Source organism: Capricornis sumatraensis, chromosome X (genome assembly GCF_032405125.1).
Source record: "Capricornis sumatraensis isolate serow.1 chromosome X, serow.2, whole genome shotgun sequence".
NCBI classification, from domain to species: Eukaryota; Metazoa; Chordata; class Mammalia; order Artiodactyla; family Bovidae; genus Capricornis; species Capricornis sumatraensis.
In genome coordinates this window covers 70,726,054-70,749,727 of record NC_091092.1, presented here as the reverse complement: position 1 = coordinate 70,749,727, position 23,674 = coordinate 70,726,054, and the positions used below count along the sequence as shown (strand labels likewise).

At 37.5% G+C, this 23,674-nt stretch overlaps 1 pseudogene; it reads right to left on the bottom strand.

Moving 5' to 3' along the window:
- Positions 1-22,206: 22,206 nt before the first annotated feature.
- LOC138071561 (biogenesis of lysosome-related organelles complex 1 subunit 5-like) lies at positions 22,207-22,776 on the bottom strand (annotated as a pseudogene).
- Between the last annotated feature and the right edge of the window lie 898 nt (positions 22,777-23,674).

Below are 23,674 nucleotides of genomic sequence, written 5' to 3'. Positions count from 1 at the left end.
TTTTTTAAACTACTTTTTGTTGTTGTTTCTTAGTTAAGTGTTAGTCGCTCAGTCATGTCTGACTTTTTGCCACCCCATGAACAGTAGCCCACCAGGCTCCACCGCCCATGGAATTCACCAGGCAAGAATACTGAAGTGGGTTGCCATTCTCTTCTCCAGGGGATCTTCCTGACCCAGAGATTGAACCCCAGTCTCCTGCATTGCAGGAGAAGATTCTTTACCAACTGAACCACCAGGGAAACCCATTGTTTCTTAGTATACAGGTGAAATAAATCCCTAATCTATCTGATGAGGTTTTATGAAAGCAATGCCCTCTTTCTAGGCTGAGATCAAATCTCTTTCCTAGCATGTATCATAGTATCTGACACACAGCAGGAGTTTGATGAATGTTTGTCAACCATATATAACCAATCTCGTCTCTTTTTTAAAAAAGTAGACACTTAAAATTATGTATGTGGCTCACAATATATTGCTGTTGGAGAGCACTGTTCTATAGTACTTCCTACATCTTAGTTAAAAACAACTCATCTAAACTTCAATTAAGATAAGAAATGTCTGATTTATGTAAATACACGTTCTACTATGAAATTAATCAGCTTGTCTTTTTGGGGTTGCCCAGGTTTCTCTAAAGATTCTGGCCATTCACTCAATGGCATTTTCCCCCTCTTATCATAAACAAGGTTCTTTATTTCTTCCATTTGAAACATCCATAACATTATTGGAAACCCTTAAGGTGAGCTCAGAACACAGAAAGCTTCCAGATCAATCAGTTCTTAGAGCACAACCTGGATGAGGGTATTAACCACATTCCCTGTTCTCACCTGCACCTGGCACCCTGAAAACCTAGTGAGGAGGAGCTGAACAATGAAAAGCAGGGAGGAGATAGTAATGTCTTAGCACACTCCTGAAGTTCCCAACTGGAATATCTTCAGTATTTTCTGCCTGCTGGGGGCCTTTTTCTTTCCACTCATCTCCTGAGAGCCTGACATGCTGGTATAATAGATTTTACTAGAGCTTATTGTTTCTACTCTGATGACTGTTTTGTAGAAGTAACACAGCCAGCCCCTTCACTGATACTTCCAGCTCAGCAATGCTAGATGCTGTGTCCAAAGGCCCAGCCCTTCTCAGGGCCATTGCTATGGGCCAGGGACCCTGTGCTCAGATTGGCTGGGAAACAAGCACTCTAGCGGCACTAGAGCTCACCCATTCTGGGAACTCTGGGCGTCTGGTGACTAACAGGTTATAGTCCTCATCGGCCTGGTGGGAGGGGCTGAACTCTCTGGGAGAATAAACTCTAGTTAAGGGTTCTTTTCTCTCCTTATCTCTGAAGCTCAGGGAAAGAGTGGAAGGAAGAGCTGAAGGACTCTGCATTCCTGCTGCCTATTCTCCCACTTCCTTGCTTGGGAATGGTGGTGAGTGTTAGCTTTCATACTTGACAAAAGTGGCCACGAATGAAGTGTCAAGACACCTGAGGGAGCAAATGGGCAAAACACAAAGAGATGTGTGAACAAAACAGACATAGTAGAACTCATGCTGCTTAGGTTTGTAAGAACAAAGAAAATGGTGCCTAACGGGGTCCAGCCCCTGTGGATCCAGGGAATTCGAGCAGGGACAGAGTCGGCATCTGGGAAAGGACTATTTAATTAGAAATATAAAGAGATTAGGAAAGAATAGTGTAGTAGGAAATTTAGAGGAGGAAAGAGGCTGTATTCCTTGCTTTACATAGAAAGCCAATAAAGCCCCAAGACAAGGGACTTGAATTGTCTATGTAGGGCCACAGGTGCCCGCTTGAATAGCAGAGGGTGCCCCGCCTTGGGCTCCCTCTTGTGTGGGTCTTAGAAGCCTGGGCAAATAAGTAGACATGGCTACCCTCTATGCCCCAGATGGGAATCAGCCAGAAAATAGAGTAAGAAAAGAAGACACGGGTGGACCAGTCTTTCCAGGAACTGGGCTATCCTTTATTGTTCAGAAAAGCTTTTTTTAATTTTGGTTGCACATAGGGATCAATAGATAATACAAAGTTATGTAGCGTCAGAAGCCCTGACTCTTATCAAGACCAGGTTTTCTCTCTGCATCAGTTCAGTTCATCAGTTCAGTCACTCAGTCATGTCCTACTCTTTGCGACCCCATCAATCACAGCACACAAGGCCTCCCTGTCCCTCACCAACTCCCAGAGTTCACTCAGACTCACGTCCATCGAGTCAGTGATGCCATCCAGCCATCTCATCCTCTGTCGTCCACCTCTCCTCCTGCCCCCAATCCCTCCCAGAATCAGAGTCTTTTCCAATGAGTCACTTCTTCAAATCAGGAGGACAAAGGACTTTTGCATCAGCTTTAGCATCATTCCATCCAAAGAAATCCCAGGGCTGATCTCCTTCAGAATGGACTGGTTGGATCTCCTTGCAGTCCAAGGGACTCTCAAGAGTCTTCTCCAACACCACAGTTCAAAAGAACAATTCTTCAGCGCTCAGCCTTCTTCACAGTCCAACTCTAACATCCATACATGACCACAGGAAAAACCATAGCCTTGACTAGACGGACCTTAGTCAGCAAAGTAATGTCTCTGCTTTTGAATATGCTGTCTAGGTTGGTCATAACTTTTCTTCCAAGGAGTAAGTGTCTTTTACTTTCATGGCTGCAGTCACCATCTGCAGTGATTTTGGAGCCCCCCCAAAAAATAAAGTCTGACACTGTTTCCACTGTTTCCCCATCTATTTCCCATGAAGTGATGGGGCCGGATGCCATGATCTTCGTTTTCTGAATGTTGAGCTTTAAGCCAACTTTTTCACTCTCCTCTTTCACTTTCCTCAAGAGACTTTTTAGTTCCTCTTCACTTTCTGCCATAAGGGTGGTGTCATATGCATACCTGAGGTTATTGATATTTCTCCCAGCAATCTTGATTCCAGCTTGTGTTTCTTCCAGTCTAGCGTTTCTCATGATGTACTCTGTATATAAGTTAAATAAGCAGGCTGACAATATACAGACTTGACGTACTCCTTTTGCTATTTGGAACCAGTCTGTTGTTCCATGTCCAGTTCTAACTGTTGCTTCCTGACCTGCAGATAGGTTTCTCAAAACGCAGGTTAGGTGGTCTGGTATTCCTATCTCTTTCAGAATTTTCCAGTTTATTGTGATCCACACAGTCAAAGGCTTTGGCATAGTCAATAAAGCAGAAATAGGTGTTTTTTTGGAACTCTCTTGCTTTTTCCATGATCCAGGGAATGTTGGCAATTTGATCTCTGGTTCCTCTGCCTTTTCTAAAACCAGCTTGAACATCAGGAAGTTCACGGTTCAGGTATTGCTGAAGCCTGGCTTGGAGAATTTTGAGCATTACTTTCATAGCATGTGAGATGAGTGCAATTGCTCGGTACTTTGAGCATTCTTTGGCATTGCCTTTCTTTGGAATTGGAATGAAAACTGACCTTTTCCAGTCCTGTGGCCACTGCTGAGTTTTCCAAATTTGCTGGCATATTGAGTGCAGCACTTTCACAGCATCCTCTTTCAGGATTTGAAAGAGTTCAACTGGAATTCCATCACCTTCACTAGCTTTGTTCATAGTGATGCTTTCTAAGGCCCACTTGACTTCACATTCTGGGATGTCTGGCTCTAGATTAGTGATCACATCATCATGATTATCTGGGTCGTGAAGATCTCTTTTGTACAGTTCTTCTGTGCATTCTTGGACCTCTTCTTAATATCTTCTGCTTCTGTTAGGTCCAGACCATTTCTGTCCTTTATCGAGCCCATCTTTGCATGAAATGTTCCCTTGGTATCTCTGATTTTCTTGAAGAGATCTCTAGCCTTTCCCATTCTGTTCTTTTCCTCTATTTCTTTGCATTGACTGCTGAAGAAATCTTTCTTATCTCTTCTTGATATTCTCTGGAACTCTGCATTCAGATGCTTATATCTTTCCTTTTCTCCTTTGCTTTTCGCCTCTCTTCTTTTCACAGCTATTTGTAAGGCCTCCCCACACAGCCGTTTTGCTTTTTTGCATTTCTTTTTCATGGGGATGGTCTTGATCCTTGTCTCCTGTACAATGTCACGAACCTCATTCCATAGTTCATCAGGCACTCTGTCTATCAGATCTAGGCCCTTAAATCTATTTCTCACTTCTACTGTATAATCATAAGGGATTTGATTTAGGTCATACCTGAATGGTCTAGCGGTTTTCCCTACTTTCTTCAATTTGAGTCTGAATTTGGTAATAAGGAATTCATGATCTGAGCCACAGTCAGATCCTGGTCTTGTTTTTATTGACTGTATAGAGCTTTTACATCTTTAGCTGCAAAGAATATAATCAATCTGATATCGGTGTTGACCATCTAGTGATGTCCATGTGTAGAGTCTTCTCTTGGGTTTTTGGAAGAGGGTGTTTGCTATCACCAGTGCATTTTCTTGGCAAAACTATTAGTATTTGCCCTGCTTCATTCCGTATTCCAAGGCCAAATTTGCCTATTACTCCTTGTGTTTCTTGACTTCCTATTTTTGCATTCCAGTCCCCTATAATGAAAAGGACATATTTTTTGGGTGTTAGTTCTAAAAGGTCTTGTAGGTCTTCATAAAACCGTTCAACTTCAGTTTCTTCAGCGTTACTGGTTGGGGCATAGACTTGGATAACTGTGATATTGAATGGTTTGCCTTGGAGACGAACAGAGATCATTCTGTTGTTTTTGAGACTGCATCCAAGTACTGCATTTCGGACTCTTTTGTTGACCATAATGGCTACTCCATTTCTTCTGAGGGATTCCTGCCTGCATTAGTAGCTGTGTACACAAGTCTTAGGTGATTTACATCATCTTCTGGCCAGGAGGCCTATTAGCATTTTATGGCCCTTTTCTGATAAGGGTCTGTCAATCAGAAAACTTATTTGCCTTAAAAGTGTTGTTCTTTCCAAAGTCTGGTGCCACTCTCAGAAAGCACTAAATAAAGTTACAGTCTTACATAGCAAGGACACAACGATTTATAACAATGAAAGAGGAGTACAGTGATTTATTACAAAGAGAAAGTTCATTAACTCAAAAATCTAGTGTTGTTAGCATCAAAACTACTATATTCCTTTTTCTGTAGCCAATTACATTGATTAATATCCTTCAGATGCCTAAAAGATAAACAATATGGAGGCCTGGCAGCAGTCATTGACTCAACAGTGAAACCCATCACCAATATAAGTTTTAGCTTTTGGGGGGGGGCATAAACAATCACAAGTTTTAAAAGTCTCTAACTGTCAGGCAAGTTAGAGAGCCATCAGAGGGGTTTGAGCTGAGACATTCCTTTTATATGCAGGAGACTGTTAACTGGAGCTCTAAGTTAACTCTTTCCAGAGAAAGGTGGTCAGGGACAGCCCCCTGTTATGTCAGAAGACTGGAAAGCACAGTACAATAAAGCAGGCAGACTCTGATTTTGGGGGTAGATGCTCAGGAAATTCCAGGGTTACCCCTGAGGCCTGATCTCGGCCTCTGCCTTTTTCCAGGCCCCCTTCCTCATGACCTTTGCCATGGGCGGGATTCCCCATGCTGGCTCCCGGCAGGTGCCAATGTTTACCTGGATGTGAGTGGACCACCACAGCAACCTATTTTTTTATCTTTTCTCTTAGGCCAGGGAGGTACCTTCTTTCCCTCTCCAGTCCTTCCCACTACTTGAGGATGTGCTTTGCATGGCACACCTTCCTTCCTGGAGTGGAACGTTTTTGGTTTGTAATCTCTGACACTCCTAGCTCTTCCTCTCTCCCTGAAAAAAGATGACCCCACATTTAATGTCTGTTTTCCCTTCAATAACTTCATATTTCACTATTCCAGCTTTTATTCTTGAGTTTTGATCTTTTCCAGTAGTTGAAGGTCAGAATAGCATTTACAAGATTTGGGGGGTTTGCCAAAAATGGGTAATGAAAATTGAGAGAAAAGTGGCAAAGAACCTCAGCACCAGATGTGTTAGGCAAATCTGGATTCCACTTCATAACTATGGATCTTATTATGTATAAGATAATTTATTTCACCTCAAAGTCTATTTCTCTATTGTTAAAGTGAGAAAGGTGATGTCTACCTAACAGCATCATCTGTGAAGAGTAAATTAATTGAGTATATAAAAGTGTTTGGCAAATGGTCTGACAAGACAATAATTATCATCAAGGATAATAAATGTCAGATTCTTTGCATGCTGCTTGGAAACAGACACATTAATAATAATAATAATAATAATAATAAATATCTACGTTCAAGGAGCTAAGAGAGTAGTGACTGATGAGACGAGGCAAATGCAGTGTAGAAAAGTCTAAACTAGGCTAGGTGGGTCAAGACACTTCAGAGATTTGAAGAAATGAGTAATAAACTGACCTTAAGGATATATATTTGCCAGGAAATTCCAAGAATGAAGGAATTTTAAGAAAGATGAAAGTCATGAAGCAACATAGTAATTGCAACTTCAAAGCACAACTGGAAGAATGAAGGCTAAAAATGTGAACAGGGAAAAGCACATAGACCTTCAGGTTTCATGCTAGATTTTTATTTTTAGCATTTCCCAGGCTATTTTCTATTTTGTTAAAGTGTATAAAATCATAATTTACAGATTTGCTGAGATTAAATAATTGCAGATGTTGCTTAAAAGCATCTTTCACATGTGAGACACTCAATAAATTATATCTATTCCTATTATTAATCCATTAGAATCCATTGAAGGATTAACCAGGTTTGTGTGAAAGGTGGATAAATCTAACATGTCAACTGGATTTGAAAGGGGGCAAGATTGGAAACAGCTGCATAATCCAAGAATGAAATGACTGTAGTGAAAGGCAGAGATATTTAGAACAGACGACTGCTAAAATTTGGATCAGCCAGATATGGAAATGAGTAAGGGAAAGGAATTATACAGTGGAAATAACAAATAGATTCAAGGGATTAGATCTCAGACAGAGCACCAGAAGAACTATGGAAGAAGTTCGTGACATTGTACAGGAGGCAGAGATCAAGACCATCCCCAAGAAAAAGAAATGCAAAAAGGAAAAATGGTTGTCTGAGGAGGCCTTACAAATAGCTGAGAAAAGAAGAGTTCAGTTCAGTTCAGTTCAGTCGCTCAGTCGTGTCCGACTCTTTGCAACCCCATGAATCGCAACATGCCAGGCCTCCCTGTCCATCACCATCTCCTGGAGTTCACTCAGACTCACATCCATCGAGTCAGTGATGCCATCTAGCCATTTCATCCTCTGTCGCCCCCTTCTCCTCCTGCCCCCAATCCCTCCCAGCATCAGAGTCCTTTCCAATGAGTCAAGTATTTGCATGAGGTGGCTGAAGTATTGGAGTTTCAGCTTCAGCATCAGTCCTTCCAAGGAACACCCAGGACTGATCTCCTTCAGAATGGACAGGTTGGATCTCCTTGCAGTCCAAGGAACTCTCCAGAGTCTTCTCCAACACCACAGTTCAAACACATCAATTCTTCAGTGCTCAGCCTTCTTCACAGTCCAACTCTCACATCCATACATGACCACAGGAAAAACCATAGCCTTGACTAGATGGACCTTAGTCGGCAAAGTAATGTCTGCTTTTGAATATACTATCTAGGTTGGTCATAACTTTTCTTCCAGGGAATAAGCGTCTTTTAATTTCATGGCTGCAATCACCATCTGCAGTGATTTTGGAGCCCCCCCAAAATAAAGTCTGACACTGTTTCCACTGTTTCTCTATCTATTTCCCATGAAGTGATGGGACCAGATATCATGACCTTCGTTTTCTGAATGTTGAGCTTTAAGCCAAGTTTTTCACTCTCCTCTTTCACTTTCATCAAGAAGAGTAGTGAAAGGCAAAGGAGAAAAGGTAAGATATGCCCATTTGAATACAGGGTTCCAAAGAACAGCAAGGAGAGATAGAAAAGCCTTTTTCCGTGATCAATGAAAACAAATAGAGGAAAACAATATAATAGAAAAAACTAGAGATCACTTGAAGAAAAGTGGAGATACCAAAGGAACATTTCATGCAAAGATGGGCATGACAAAGGACAGAAATGGTATGGACCTTACAGAAGCAGAAGATATTAAGAAAAGGCAGCAAGAATACACAGAACTATACAAAAAAGATCTTCATGACCCATTTAATCACAATGATGTGATCACACACCTAGAGCCAGACATCCTGGAATGTGAAGTCAAATGGGCCTTAGGAAACAACACTACGAACAAAGCTATTGGAGGTGATGGAATTCCAGCTGAGCTGTTTCAAATCCTAAAAGATGCTGCTGTTAAAGTACTGCACTCACTTTGCCAGCAAATTTGGAAAACTCAGCAGTGGCCACCGGACTGGAAAAGGTCAGTTTTCATTCCAATCCCAAAGAATGCTCAAATTATTGCACAATTGCACTCATCTCACATGCTAGCAAAGTTATGATCAAAATTCTCTAAGCCAGGCTTTGACAGTATGTGGAGCCTTAACTTCCAGATGTTCAATCTGAATTTAGAAAAGGCAGAAGAACCAGAAATCAAATTACCAACATCCACTGGATAATTGAAAAAGCAAGAAAGTTTCAGAAAAACATCTTCTGCTTTATTGACTATGCCAAAGCCTTTGATTGTGTGGACCATCAGAAACTGGAAAATTCTGAAAGAGATGGGAATACCAGAGCACCTTACCTGCCTCCTGAGAAACCTGTATGCAGTTCAGAAAGCATCAGTTAAAACTGGACATGGAACAGACTTTTTCCAAATAGGAAAAGGACTACATCAAGGCTGTATATTTTCACCCTGCTTATTTAACTTTAATGCAGAGTACATCATGAGAAACATTGGGCTGGATGAAGCACAAGCTGGAATCAAGTTTTCAGGAGAAATATCAGTAACCTCAGATATGCAGATGACACCACCCTTATGGCAGAAAGTGAAGAACTAAATAGACTCTTGATGAAATTGAAAGAGGAGACTGAAAAAGTTGGCTTAAAACTCAACATTCAGAAAACTAAGATCATGGCATCTGGTCCCATCATTTCATGGCAAATTGAGGGAGAAACAATGGAAACAGTGTCAGACTTTATTTTTGGGGGCTCCAAAATCACTGCAGATGGTGATTGCAGCCATGAAATTAAAAGACACTTGCTCCTTGGAAGAAAAACTATAACCAACTTAGACAGCATATAAAAAGCAGACATTACTTTGTCAACAAAGGACCATCTAGAAATTGCAACCCACTCCAGTGTTCTTGCCTGGAGAACCCCAGGAAGCCTGGTGGGCTGCGGTCTATGGGGTCGCACAGAGTTGGACAGGACTGAAGCGACTTAGCAGCAGCAGCCGCAGTGAAAGCTGTGGTTTTTCCGGTTTTCATGTATGGATGTGAGAGTTGGACTGTAAAGAAAGCTGAACTGTGTTGTTGCAGTAGACCTTTGAGAGTCCCTTGGACTGCAAGAAGATTCATCTAATCAATTGTAAAGGAAATCAGTCCTAAATTTTTACTCGAAGGACTGACACTGAAGCTGAAACTTCAGTACTTTGGCCAACTGATGTGAAGAACTGACTCATTGGAAAAGACCCTGATGCTGGGAAAGATTGAAGGCAGGAGGAGAAGGGGACGACAGAGGATAAGTTTGTTGAATAGCATCACCTACTCAATGAACATGTGTATGAGTAAGCTCCAGGAGTTGGTAATGGACAGGGAGGCCTGGCGTGTCCAGTTCAGTACAGTCTCTCAGTCATGTCCGACTCTTTGTGACCCCATGTGCCACAGCATGCCAGGCCTCCCTGTCCATCACCGACCCCCAGAGTCCACCCAAACCCACGTCCGTGGGGTCAGAAAAAGTCGGACATGACTGAACCATTGAAATGAACTGAAGGCGAAAGAAATGGAGTATAACCAGTAAAGTTTAGATTAGAAACACTTTCTCCATTTTCTTTTAATATTCTTTTGTGATAGCAGTGGTAGAAAATCTATTTTTTCAATAATTGTTTTCATTATTTTTCTGGTGTCGAATTGTGGAACATTCTCTCATTTGCTATTCCTGCCCTTCCAAGCTATGTTAACGCACTATTTCTTAAAAGAAGATCTCTTTGACAACCTAAAAAAGAGATTGGTATGATTCATAGAATTAGAGTTAACCTATTCTGTAGGCTATTTGTGATGATTATTTTGAAATAATTATTTGTAAAACAAAACCTATATTGATAACTGTAGCTGAAAGCATCAACTATGTAGAAATATTATTCATGTTTTACAGTCTACTTTGGCAGTTTGTATTGTGTTTAATATCTTTCTAAATAATGGGCTAGACGCTTCTGAGATTGAGAAAATAGACTCAAAGAAAGCAGCATACTTTTTTTTTTGTACTTTTATGTATTTGGATTATTTTTAATCAAGCAAATAACACATGAATACATAGGCATTGTATCAATATAATGATTAAAGCCATATAGAAGTATAAGGAGTAAAAGATAAAATTATCAGTTCACCTTCTCCTTGCCAACCCTCTCCCACTGGAAACTACTATTAACAGTTTGGTTTGTATTCTTTTCCACAATTATATAGCCAATTAAAGGGGAGAAAAATCTTCTATAGCAGGAAAATTAAGCACACAGGCTTTGAAGTCAGGCTGCCTGGGTTCTAACTCAGATTCTACCACTTAAAACTGTGTGATATTGGACATCTTATCTAACTTTTCTGTCCTTCAGTCTCTTCTTAAGTACAGTGACAGTTAACATATCTGCTTAACAGGGGTGTTTTGAGGATTAAATTAATATTGTAACTAATTTAAAAAAGTATTTGGCATATACTGTGTGTGTACACTGTATATATGGTTCTGCAACTTGCATCCCATCAATAAACATAGAGGCAATATAGTTTAGGGATTTAAGATTATGGATTCTGAATCCAATTGCATGGTGCAAATCTTAGTTCCACCGTTTACTACCTTTGTCTTTGTTTCCTCTCTAAAAAAGAGACAATATTTTTTGTTTTAAATTAAGCCTTGTGTGATTTAGAATGAAATTTAGTCACAAGTGATTTAGAAAGGCATTTAGAATGACTGTTATATAGTAATTACTTATTTTTATTGCCTTTTGTTATCATTAAAAGTCCTCAGTTTGGTATTTCATATAACAGAGGTATAATAAGTGAATCATTGTCTTTTATTGTTTTAATTATACATTATTGCAAAATATGCTGGTTACCATACTGCTTTTTTGCTACTTAAAACATTAAAATATTCTTGTCTATATCTTCACTTTAAAGAAGAGAGCTATTGCTGTTAGCATTTCCCACTGTCATTTGCATCTTGTATTCAGTACTTTCAAGATCCTCTTTTAGTACGTGATCATTACCATACCATATATGTGAGAAACCCACATTATTTTCCTATTAGTTGGTTCAGTCCTAGGGTATGAATGGAAAGGAGAACCATTTCATTTTGTGTGGTTACAGTTATAATTCTGAGGTGAGAAAGAACTGAGTTGAGAAAGAGCAAGACTAAAGGGATTATTCCTGTGTTTGGACTGTTGCAATCTCAGAAGACTGAGTCTTTCTTTAGGTATCCTGACATTCAGAAAAGGTAAGTCTAAATTCTCATGTATTTTAGTTTGTGTTGTTTTATTTTCTACAATAAAAGGTTTAAACATGAATAAGTAGGTTTCCTGGAGACACTTATAGTAGATACTACAGATCTATTAAAGGAAAATTGTTTCTTGAATCAAATCTGCTTTTCCCTTTTGAACTCTTGTAGCATTTTTAGGGAAAATTCAATGTCTTAAAATTGCACTAAAGAATTATACAAAAGACTGGCATACGTCCTCTGGAAAATAAGATTTAAATCCAAAAGAAAAGAACAAAAGGGAGGAAGGGAAAAAGGGAAAGATAATAAAAACAAAAAAGAATGGTAGTGAATTTGACAAACCTATTTTTATGTAGATTACTGAAAAAGTAAATGGATATATTTATAGCTTAAATCAGACGGTTTGCAGAAATTCAAACTGTATATAAATATCTATCTCTCAAATACATTCTGAGGTATAGTAATTGTTTTCAATGTGACTCAAGTAATATTAATTAAAGCACTGTTAAGACAAATTCCTTAAAAGCAGTCTTGGTTTTAAGCAGACTGTTTGAAAATAAAGGGTTAGGCACTTTAACTAATAAATTTTAAATAAATAATTCATGACAGTTGAGTATATATGAAAATAAATATACATTTGTAGAAATTTGTACTTTTAAAACATTTGCATGTATACCATATAACATCCTGATAATAACCCAGTGAAAAACTTTAGGCAGCATTATTATCACCATTTAACAGGAAAATCAATATCCAGGAATGGTAAATAAATTACCTGATAGTAAATAGGTAATGACAGAATTGGAAGCCAAGTCTCCTTACCCCTGGTCCTATTCTCTATCCTTTGAGCAATAGTGTCTTCCTTAATTATTTGCGTTTTCATGTAGCAGTTAAATCTTCATTAAATATTTAAAAATATGTTGCCTTAATGAGTTTTTTTTTTTTTTAATTTTCAGGATATATTGCATTCTTCTGATTAGAAACCTTGTCTAATAAAATGCTTGGAGAATCCTTCGTAATTGAACTCCTATACAAAGAACAAATTACATGTAAGAAAATCTCAAATGATGAAAAGGAAACTTGGAAAAAGCAACTTTTAGATATAGAAGATAATTCACATTCCCTTGATAAAATGGAAAATGAAAATAAGGTCATGAAAGAAAGTTTAACAGAGAAAAGTAATTATACAAGTAAAATAAAACCTGTGGATGAGATAACTGTAGCAAAATGCAAGAGTGCATCCTTCCCAGGGAATGTGTCTGCTGCACTGCCCATTCCAAAGAGAGAACAATATGATGAAAAACAACTAGATTTATACAGATCTTATTCATGTACAAGTATTTGCCAGAATTATCCTGACCTACAGGTAGCAGGAGACCATGTTGGTAACATGTATTATTCCAGCTGCTTTGTGGAACACATATGTGATGATGCTTTTAGTGGTCCTCTTTTGTTTTCAGTAGATATACCATTGGGTCATTCTCCCATCATTGAAACTCTAGACAAACTACCTACCTCAAAGCTTTTGAATGGGATGAAATTCGAGAAAGAAGTATGTTGTTTCATAAACAGCCCCTCTCTAATTCTATGCTTAATAATTATATGGAAAAAAAGTGGATGAACTCTACAAACAGTTTTTGGAAGAAAATCTCACTCAGTGCTGCTCCATAACCAACCTTATGGCTTCCAATTTGTTAATGAATAATATAAATCAGATTAGCCTCCAAATCTCTCAAGAGCAGAACATAGAGTCATTGAAAGTTCGGGAAGTTCTTTTACGTTCTTTAACAAGATGTAATCTCTGTAACATTTCCCATGGAAATAGTTCTGATTTCAGCACTCCTTATTTACAAATATCAAACCAGAGAAGTAGAGAACTTCTACCACATCTACAATAAGAATCAACTGCAGTTTGGTTGGATTGATTTATGAGACTGGAGTAACAGTAGCCTTCGCTAGTTTATTGTGTCACATCAGCCCTTTTGTGGTGTGATTACTATAGTGTTTGAGAACTTATTTTATCAATGGTACATCTGAATTCTTGTAGGAGACAATGTATATAACTAACTGTTATGACTATATTTTTAATTGTTTTGACATCTTTAATGGTTGCTACATTCAAGTTTGTGTATCCCATATGTGTGATCTATCTAATTGCCACCAGCATCCGAAATTGATTACTTCACTCTCACTCATCGTATTTGTTTACCACAAAAGTGGTTTTAAAAGTGAGATGAAGAGAGAATTTTTCTCAGCTACTCAATAGACAACTAGAAACTATATCAGATATAAGCATTTCTTTCTCCACAAAAATGTTTAAAAACATATGCTGCTGCTGCGAAGTCACTTCAGTCGCGTCTGACTCTGTACGACCTCATAGGTGGCAGCCACCAGGCTACCCTGTCCCTGGGATTCTCCAGGCAAGAACACTGGAGTGGGTTGCCATTTCCTTCTCCAATGCATGAAAGTGAAAACTGAAAGTAAAGTTGCTCAGTCGTGTCTGACTCTTAAACATTTTTCTTTTTATTTTCAACATACAGAATTTTTCACACTGACAATCAGAAATTATTCAAATAAAAGTTGGATTTAGTGGGAGGGGGAGGTGGGAAGGGGGTTCGGGATTGGGAACACGTGTACACCTGTGGTGGATTCATGTTGATGTGTGGCAAAACCAATACAATATTGTAAAGTAAAAAATAATAATTAAAAATAGTAATAATAAAATAACAAAAAATAAAAGAAAAAAATTTAAAAAATAAGTGATACTTGAAAGAAATGTGGAATGAGAGCTTAAGGAAAAATGGAGACTTTGCCATTAAGATTTGCAGTTGAATTTCATGCTTTTGAACTTTCTTGGGACAAGCATCAGCTTTTATATATCACTCTGTTAAGCACAGTGGTTTTCAGCTATGGGAGGAAGGAAAGCATATACATAGAGTGAACAAAGTGAATAGAGAACCACCATTTAGAAATAGAGAGGCTCTCATGGCAACTTTTTACACTTTTTATATTATCCTCAATCAAGATACTGGCTTAAGATAACAGCAGGATGTTAGAGTAATTTTGGAATTTAATTAAATAAATTAGTAAAAGATATCTAAAAGAATGGTATAGTTTATTGCAGACATGGAAACAAGACCCAGTAGCTCACACTTCTCTCTTATGTATAATAAATTGATTAGCTAGTAGTTTTGCTTGTAAAATGAAATGATATAATTTATGTTATTGAATTGCTATGGTTGATAAAATTTGTACCTTAGTACTCACATATTTCTTTCTAATAATTTATTTGGTCTTCATTTAAACTCTAAAGAATGCATTAGTTAGATGCTCTTATGATTTGTTCTTTGTGCTCACACAGTCATTAATTTATTTTCATCATTTGCAAATTTCTATGAACTAGTAATAAGTACTCCTGAGTGACTGAACTGAACTGAACTGAACTGCACTGATTTATTTCCTGTTTTTCTTTACATAAAATAAAATGTTCTTCTTTAAAATAAGATGCTGTTCATAAAATAAGATGTTTTTCTTTCTCCAACATTTTTTCCAATAACCCTCTCAATCCATTTCCATCATTCTGACATTTGATTCTGAAGAGGCGATGGATAAGGGTTTTTTAACAACTGGCTTAGTATTTTGTAGATACAGAAACTCAAACAGGGGCTCTGTACCAACCTAGAGGGATGGGATGGGGAGGGAGATGGGAGGGAGCTTCAAGAGGGGATATATATATATATATCTGTTCAGTTCAGTTCAGTTCAGTTGCTCAGTCGTGTCTGACTCTTTGCGACCCATGAATTGCAGCATGCCAGGCCTCCCTGTCCATCACCAACTTCCGGAGTTCACTCAAACTCATGTCCATGTACACCTATGGCCAATTCATGTTGATGTTTGACAGAAAACAGCAAAATTCTATAAAGCAATTATCCTTCAATAAGAAATAAATTAAATAAAAATAAATAAACACACTTGTGTGTACATTGTTTATTTATTACTAAATTTGCACATTTTAATATGTTACCAAATGATAAAATATTAATGTAAACTGTGTCTTTTCCAAAGTGAATTAAACGTTGTTGGGCAATATTATTGATGTGAAATTTTCTTAGATATTGTAATACATCAGTTCAGTTCAGTTCAGTTCAGTTCAGTCGTTCAGTGGTGTCTGACTCTTTGATACCCTATGAATCACAGCATGCCAGGCTTCCCTGTCCATCACCAACTCCCAGAGTTCTCTCAGACTCACGTCCATCGAATCAGTGATGCCATCCAGCCATCTCATCCTCTGTCGTCCCCTTCTCCTCCTGCCCCCAATCCCTCCCAGCATCAGAGTCTTTTCCAATGAGTCAATTCTTCCCATGAGGTGGCCAAAGTACTGGAGCTTCAGCTTTAGTATCATTCCTTCCAAAGTATGTATTACAATACTAATACTTTATTTATGAAGCAGATATATTCATAACTATTAACACTGCATAGCATTATATATATAAAAAAAACAATATCTAGCTAGCATCAAATTCAGAGGTATATTATACTTTCAGATTTAGATTGTTTCCCTCTGGTTTATGACACCCTAATTCTTAAATTCTAAAGATACCCACTTTTAAATGGCCTAAGAATTCAATGTGATATATAAGCAAGGAAAGACTATAAATTTAGTGTTGTTTTCTTTTCTTTTTTTTAACTCGTATTTGCTTTTATTACCTTATGAATAGTAAAAATAATTCAACAGAACAGAAACAATCAAATTAGCTCACAGACAACAAGAAAGCAAATAATAATAATAATTAAAAAAGAAACCACCAAATAGAAAATATTAGGCATAATGACTGAAAGAAAACATACCATCCTTTATACTAGAATATGGACATGGTGTTCTAGGAAGGAAATTTGAACATAATGAAATCAATGTATACCTGTATAACATGTCATTTCTTTTTTCTGGTAACCTTAATTTTATTTTTTGACATTTTAAACTTTACTTTGTATTGGGGTATAGCTGATTAACAAACAATGTTGTGATATTTCCAGGTGAACAGTGAAAGGACTCAGCTATACATACACATATATCTATTCCTCCCCAAACTCCCTTCCCATCCAGGCTGCCACTTAATACTTGGAGGCGTTTCCTGTGCTATATAGTAGGTCCCTGTTGGTTATCCATTTTAAATAAAGGCGTGTAAGACACTATTTCTGTACAGAGAAATCTCACTAGCTACTGAACACCTCAAATGCTAGAGAAATTTTAAACTATATATATATATATATCTTCCCTGGTGGTTCAGACTGTAATGCATCTGCCTACAATGCCTACCATGTGGGAGACCCGGGTTCAATCCCTGAGTCGGGAAAATCTCCTGGAGAAGGAAATGGCAACCCACTCCAGTATTCTTGTCTGGAAAATCCCATGGATGATGGAACCTGGTAGGCTACAGTCCATGGGGTCGCAAAGAGTCGGACATGACTGAGCGACTTCACTTTCACTTTTATATATATATATATATATATATATATATATATATATATATATATATGGCTGAGTTCATGGCAAATTAATGAAAACAACTGAAGGCAGACTGGGAAAAGCTGAAATTCCATAAGACAGTTTGGCTACGGAAATGATAACTGTCCCATGTCCCACCCCTGACACCTAGAAGGACCCCAGTTTTAAGGACTATACCTGCATAGGGGCAGGAACCACAGCCTGGGACTGTGTGGGTCTGCTTGGGTCACCATAATACAACTCCACAGATGGGCAGCTTACACACAAGGAAATTATTTTCACATGGTTCTGGAGGCAAGAAGTCCAAGATCAAGATGCCAGAAAATTCCATTCCATTGAGACCTCTTTTCCTAGTTTGCAGACAGCCACCTTTTCTGCTGTGACCATATGACCTTTTCTGTGTGCACATGGAGAGAAGGTCTCTTCTTCTTGTAAGAACACAGGTTCTGTCAGATCAGGGCCCCATGATTCTGACCCCATTCAACCTTAATTACATCTTTATAAGCTCCATCTCCAAATACAGATGCACTGGGGGCTGGGGCTTCAACATATGAATTTGGGGACATGATTCAGTTCACAACAGGGACTGACATGGACTGCAGTACCACTGATGACTCCCCAAAAAGCACCTCTCAGTAAGTGAACTAGGAAAACACCTTAAGTTTCTCATCTGTGTTCCAAGTAGAGATATGAAGGATGAAAAAAAAAATCTCTAGTAGACATATGAAGGATGAAAAAAATCTCTAGGAATGTCTTATCACAGCCTGACACCATTGTATATTTGAGGAGGAAATTCACAAGGCTTGTGAGTGTCAGTGAGCACACATACACACTGAAGGACAGAGAGGGAGCAGCAGGAAACCCAAGGGGAACTCTGACTCTGAAGTGGTCCAGGGTTAGCAGGGCCAAAATAAACAAAATGATGCTAGGAAAAAAAAAATAGCAAAGTTCTCTGTTGGAACATATCAAACATTCCCCAAAATGAAGTTCAGAGGAATGTCAATTCACAATGAAAATTCACTGATCACATTAGAAAACAAGTCATATACTTGCTTCAGACAAAACAAACTATAGATTCAGATCCACAAAAAAGGATAAAAATATTGAAATTATCATATACAGAATGTAAAATAAGTACCTTTAATATGTTAAAAGAAAAGAAAAAGAGAGAATAGAGGAACTACCTCAAATGACCAAGAAATTTTGAGAAAGAACCAAACAACATTTCTGGAAATGAAAAAAACTATAATCAATTAAAAATGATAGATAGGTTAAATACATTAGAGACAGCAAGAAGACAAAATTAATGAACCAGACAATGGATGTAAAAAAATGATGTAGTGTGCAACATAGAGACAGTGAGAAAAAATATGAAACAGATTATGAGATATAAAGATCAGAGTGAGATGGTAAAACTTAAGTCTAATTTGATTTCCTAAAGGAGAGAATTGAGAAAATGCAAAGGTATATTACTCAAAGAGGTAAAAGTCAAAATTTTTCATAATTCACAAAAGGCACCAATTCTCAGATTCAAGAAGCTCAGTGAATCATAGTTGATTAATAAAAAAGAAACCCACAGCAGACAGGTTGTAGTATAATGACATTTGATTGCAGAATGTCAGAGATAAAGAACTTAAACATAACCTGAAAGAGAAGACTGATTACCTACAAAGGAATACTGATCAACTGACAAGTGTCATTTCAGAGGCAACAATGGAAGCAAGACAACAGTGGAATAGTATAATTAAAAAAATGAGAGAAAATAACTGTCAACCTAGGCTTGTATACCCAGCTAACTTTCAAGGATAATAAAACAGTAAACTTATAGGTAAATTTAAACAAATACTGACTGTATACAATAACTATTTTGGAATTAAACTGAGATAAAACTAAAATTATAGACACATAAATTAAGGGAAGACAATCAGATTTTGTTCAAAAGTCTGATGTTCAGCATAAGAGTGAAAACATAAAACTTTAGATTCTGTTTATGATGCAAACTAAAATTTATAAAAAGCACTAAAAAGACAAAATTTGAGTTTTACCCTTTAAACTAGCAGAGAAAAAGTAAATGGAAAACCAAAAAATTCAGTGCTGAAGATGGAGGGAGAAAAACACCCAAGGGCAGAGAGATAACAAAATGTTAGAACAAAAAGCACAATAACATGGTATAAATAAACCCGAATATGTTAGCAATTTCCACTAATGTAAATCAATTAATGCCTCCAGCTAAAAGATCGATAGAAAGAAAAAAAAAAATCTAGTTAGTTTTTAGTGGGTACATGAAAACACAGTGTAAAGGTCTGACAGAAGAATAGAGAAACATATACCATACAAACACTAACCAGCTGGTGTGGCTTATATAAATATTTCTTTCAGAAACATAAGATTTTAAGGAACATAAAATGATATGAAAACATTATTAGAAATAGAAGCTGTGACAACAAATATAAGATTCAATTCTAAACATGGAAAAGAAACAATTCTAAACTTGTAATATACTGAATAACAAAGTTTCAGGATATATAAAACAAAAATTAACACAATTACAAAAATCAGAAAATCCACTAGAACAGAAAACTTTAACACCTCTTAGAATCTGAAAGATCAAGAAAAAAAAAGAACATTAAAATAGAGACAATTTGGCCAACACAATTAACAGTTTGGTCTAATGAACACCCAACAAGTGGAAACAGGCATACTTTCAAGCACTAACACAACATTTACAAAAACTGACCATATTTTAGGTCAGATGGAAAATCTCAACAAATTGTAACATTTTAGTCTTATATGAATCTATTCTTGGACCATAGTTCAATGAAAGCAGAAATCAATAAGAACAGAACTTAAAAGTCTACATGTTAGTAAATTAAAAAAAAAAATCCACTTATGCAAGTAAAGAAAAAAAAAAGAAATCATGATGGAAAATAAAAAAATAGAATTTAAAAACAAACATTTCTATAGCACTTTAAATTGACAATACATTATTTCATTTGCTTATTAGAAAGTAATCCTGTGAGCCACCCAGAAGCCATATTCTCTTTGTTAGACAACGTAGCAGCAGAAATGCTGTTTATTTATGTAACTACTAAAGCAGATTTTTATATATAAATAAAATACATATCAAAAGTGATTTAGAAACTGAGAAATATAAGGGAAATTGTTCACTACTAAAAATATCAAAAGGACAGCGAACCAACCATCTCTTTTAGAAGGTATATTGAATAGCTAAAAAAGTTACAAGAAGAGATTTAACATCCATGTTTAAAGCTCAAAAATTTCATAAAGTCATTTTGGTTTAAGAAGGCCCTTAGATCCTCATATAATATATACAAACGCATATGGTAAAGTATTTATTTTTCACATGAGATGAATGAACATGGCCAAAAATCTATGCACAAGTGGAGGAATCATTACTGCTCACACACAAGGCCCTGGTTTCCTGGTTCTAGCATCTGTTCAGTGGTGCACTGGCAATTAATAGCTCTTCTGAAACTGCCTACAGCACAAAGGGAATTTTCACTTAGGGTTTCCCTCCTTTTTCATGTGCAGGATATTTTTGGAAGTATATTTTCTTTTTCCATCCACTGAAAGAGAATTAAGAAAATTCCAACATGCCTGCATGTCAGTAAGTACTCTTTTTGGTCTAGGTACCAGAGGATGATGAATGAGCTTGTCAAGCCTACATTAGCAAACAGGGAGTTGGCAGAATTTCTGTGTTATTGAAAGAAATCTCAAATACTTATTTCACCTCCTCTATTAACTTTAATCACATTTTCAATATGCAGCCAAGAATGAAGCTTTGAAAATAAGCCATAAATTTACACAGGAAGGCATCGGCACTTTTCTGCAGGAGCAACACTGAGCTAACACAAGCTAGCTGGGTATTTTCTTTCTTGTGCCTTTCTTCACTGAAGGGCAATGAAAAAAAATATCTGAAAGGTCTATCCATACCTCACATTCATTTACCATGAATCTCTTGAAATTATTGCATATAATTCTGTTTTCAGTTCAGTTCAGTTCAGTCACTCAGTCTTGTCCGACTCTTTGCGACCCCACAAATTGCAGCACGCCAGGCTGCTTGGTTCATGGTAAATAAAAAAATATATATTTAGTTCCTCAATTAAACTGTTAAATGCAGATTTTTAAAGATCACAGTGATGACAGAATTGGTACATGTTTCATCATAATACACCTACTTATGAGAACAGACGTTCAATAATAAAAAGGATTTACATTTTACATGGATCATTTGCTGTGTGGGCAAATACTTCTGGTTTACTCAAAGCCAGGATCTTTATACAATTCCAGAGGGAGGCCTTGGCAGAATTTGTTGATTACTCATTAAATGGCTGAAACATGTAGAGACATTATTTATCTTACAAAGCTTACCCACAGCAACAACAGACATAAAAATGAGGTAAAGACTATGGGCAAGATTATGTTCCTTGGAAAGGTTAAAAGTTAACTGTGTTTCTGGTAAGATTTTCCTTGTAAGCATGTTTTAAACAAAGCTGAAAACATGAAGAGTTGGAAGGACACAGTCTTAACAAGCATGTCTTCTTGTCCAGTGAAAACACAGCATTATACAACAACTTCTCCCAGCAGGCCGTTTAGAGACCAGTGTGGCCCCATGTGCACAGCAGAGACATGGTTCTGATGCTCCTCTCTCTTCAATATGATCTCTGTTTCGGGGACAGTTGTTTCTGTCTGCATTACTCATGGAATAATAATAATTCCTTGGTTCCTTCAAGAACCAAGGAATCCACGACAGGCAGACACCATTTCTGCTTTCTAAGCCACAATGATAAACTAACATTAACCCTGCAGAAGGATGAATTAAATTACTTCCCTAAGAAGTCTGTACTTACCCTTAGTTCTCTGAGATAATCAATCAATGGAAACCAAAACTGGTTCACATTAACTGAGAGCACGTGGACACCACTTTCTTCCAACTCCTTCCCCTTCGAATGATCATTGAGAGGCACTTGAAACTGGAAAGATGTGACACTCATCTAGGAAATAGCGAAGACTTCAGGAGAGGGCTCCATTTTCCGACAGAAAAGTGACATCGAATATATTGTTAAGCTTGAAGCAGAGGCTAAATGGTTTGGTGGGAGCATTTTTTTTGGGGGGGGCAGTGGGGAGGTCAGTTTTTTATCATTAGTTTGTCACTGCTGTGGTTCAAGTTCTCAGAAGGTTGAGAATTTTGCCAGGTACTTCTCCATCTCTGCATACTGCTCTCTCAGCTTCTCCATGGCTTTCCTATGCTCCTCGTCCACTTCTGCCTGTTTGCTGTGCTGCTCTTTCATGAAATCTTCCCACTGCATTATGTGCTGTTTCTCACTAGCCATTAAATGGTCATTATGAATCTTTTTTCGCTCCTATTCCCTCTGCTGGAATCTACAGACCGAGTCAGTAGCTGCTTGCAATCTCTGGAGAACTTGGTTTAAGTTGTCTTGCATTGTTTCTCTACATGTCAGAAGAGTATATTCACTTGTCTCATGGATCATATTCTTCAGATTTTCAAGAACTCGCATTTCTCAAAGACCATATTTATCTTCAAATACTTTCACAAAATAATGGGTTTCACCTTAGATAACTGGTCTGTGATCTAACAGCCTTGAATGAATTTCTCCAAGATCCTTGATAATGAGGTATGCTGGTGAGCCCACAAACCCCAGAGAGTCCTTCTTCTTGCCACAGCCGCTGCCTGGGGCAGCCTCACAACCCACCAGGGTCTCTGTCCCACTGCCGCTCATCCCGCAAATTTAGTGTTATTTTCATCTTGACTTCATATTTACTACCTTTAGTGCTTGAATGAAATATGCATAAAAGTTGCTGTTTAGTGTATTTTGACCCTAAGTAGTGACTCTTCATTTTGTTTTTCATCATAGGTTTCACTTATATTACTGTGCAGGTCCCTTTTAAAACGTTATTTGAAATGTATGGAATGATGAATTTCTTTGTCTTACTCTTTCAGGAATTGAAAGTACTACTTCTGTGATTCTGTAAATATGGAGAATGTTATAGATTCAACAGTGTGAGAGGATCATCATATATCTAGGTAGGGAAGAATTCTGGCACATTAAGAAGATGCCCAATATAGTGTCACTCCCTCCCTGTAAAGGTCAGTTGACTTTATATACCATATTTAGGTTTCAGGCCACTCTTGTGGAACCCAGAGTGGGTCTGACACAGTTACAAGTAATTTTATGTCAGGACCATCCTTAAATCATTAAAGGCAATTCAAGAGATAAAGTACTAGACTCCTGAAATTGTGGGGCTTTGACTTCCTGGCTCATGAGTTAATCTTTGAAACAAGTCAGTCTACCTGAGGTTCTTTTTGTCCTCCTGAGGTTTTTAAGGCCAGGGATAATACTAACCTGCTCCATTCAAAGTCATAAGCAGATTTTCTGGCTCTTTCTGACCCTTAACAGTTGAGTCTTATTTAAACTGTTTTTTGGAAGTAAAGAAACAAAATAAATTACTTTCTAGGGATATCTTTCCACATGTAATTTTCTTTATTGTAGGGTTACTTTGAGGCAAGAGTACATCAGACACGACTGAGCAACTGAACTGAACTGAACTGATATGTATTATATCCAATAAAATGAATTTCCCAGGTAATTTGACTAACATAGCATTACTACATAATGC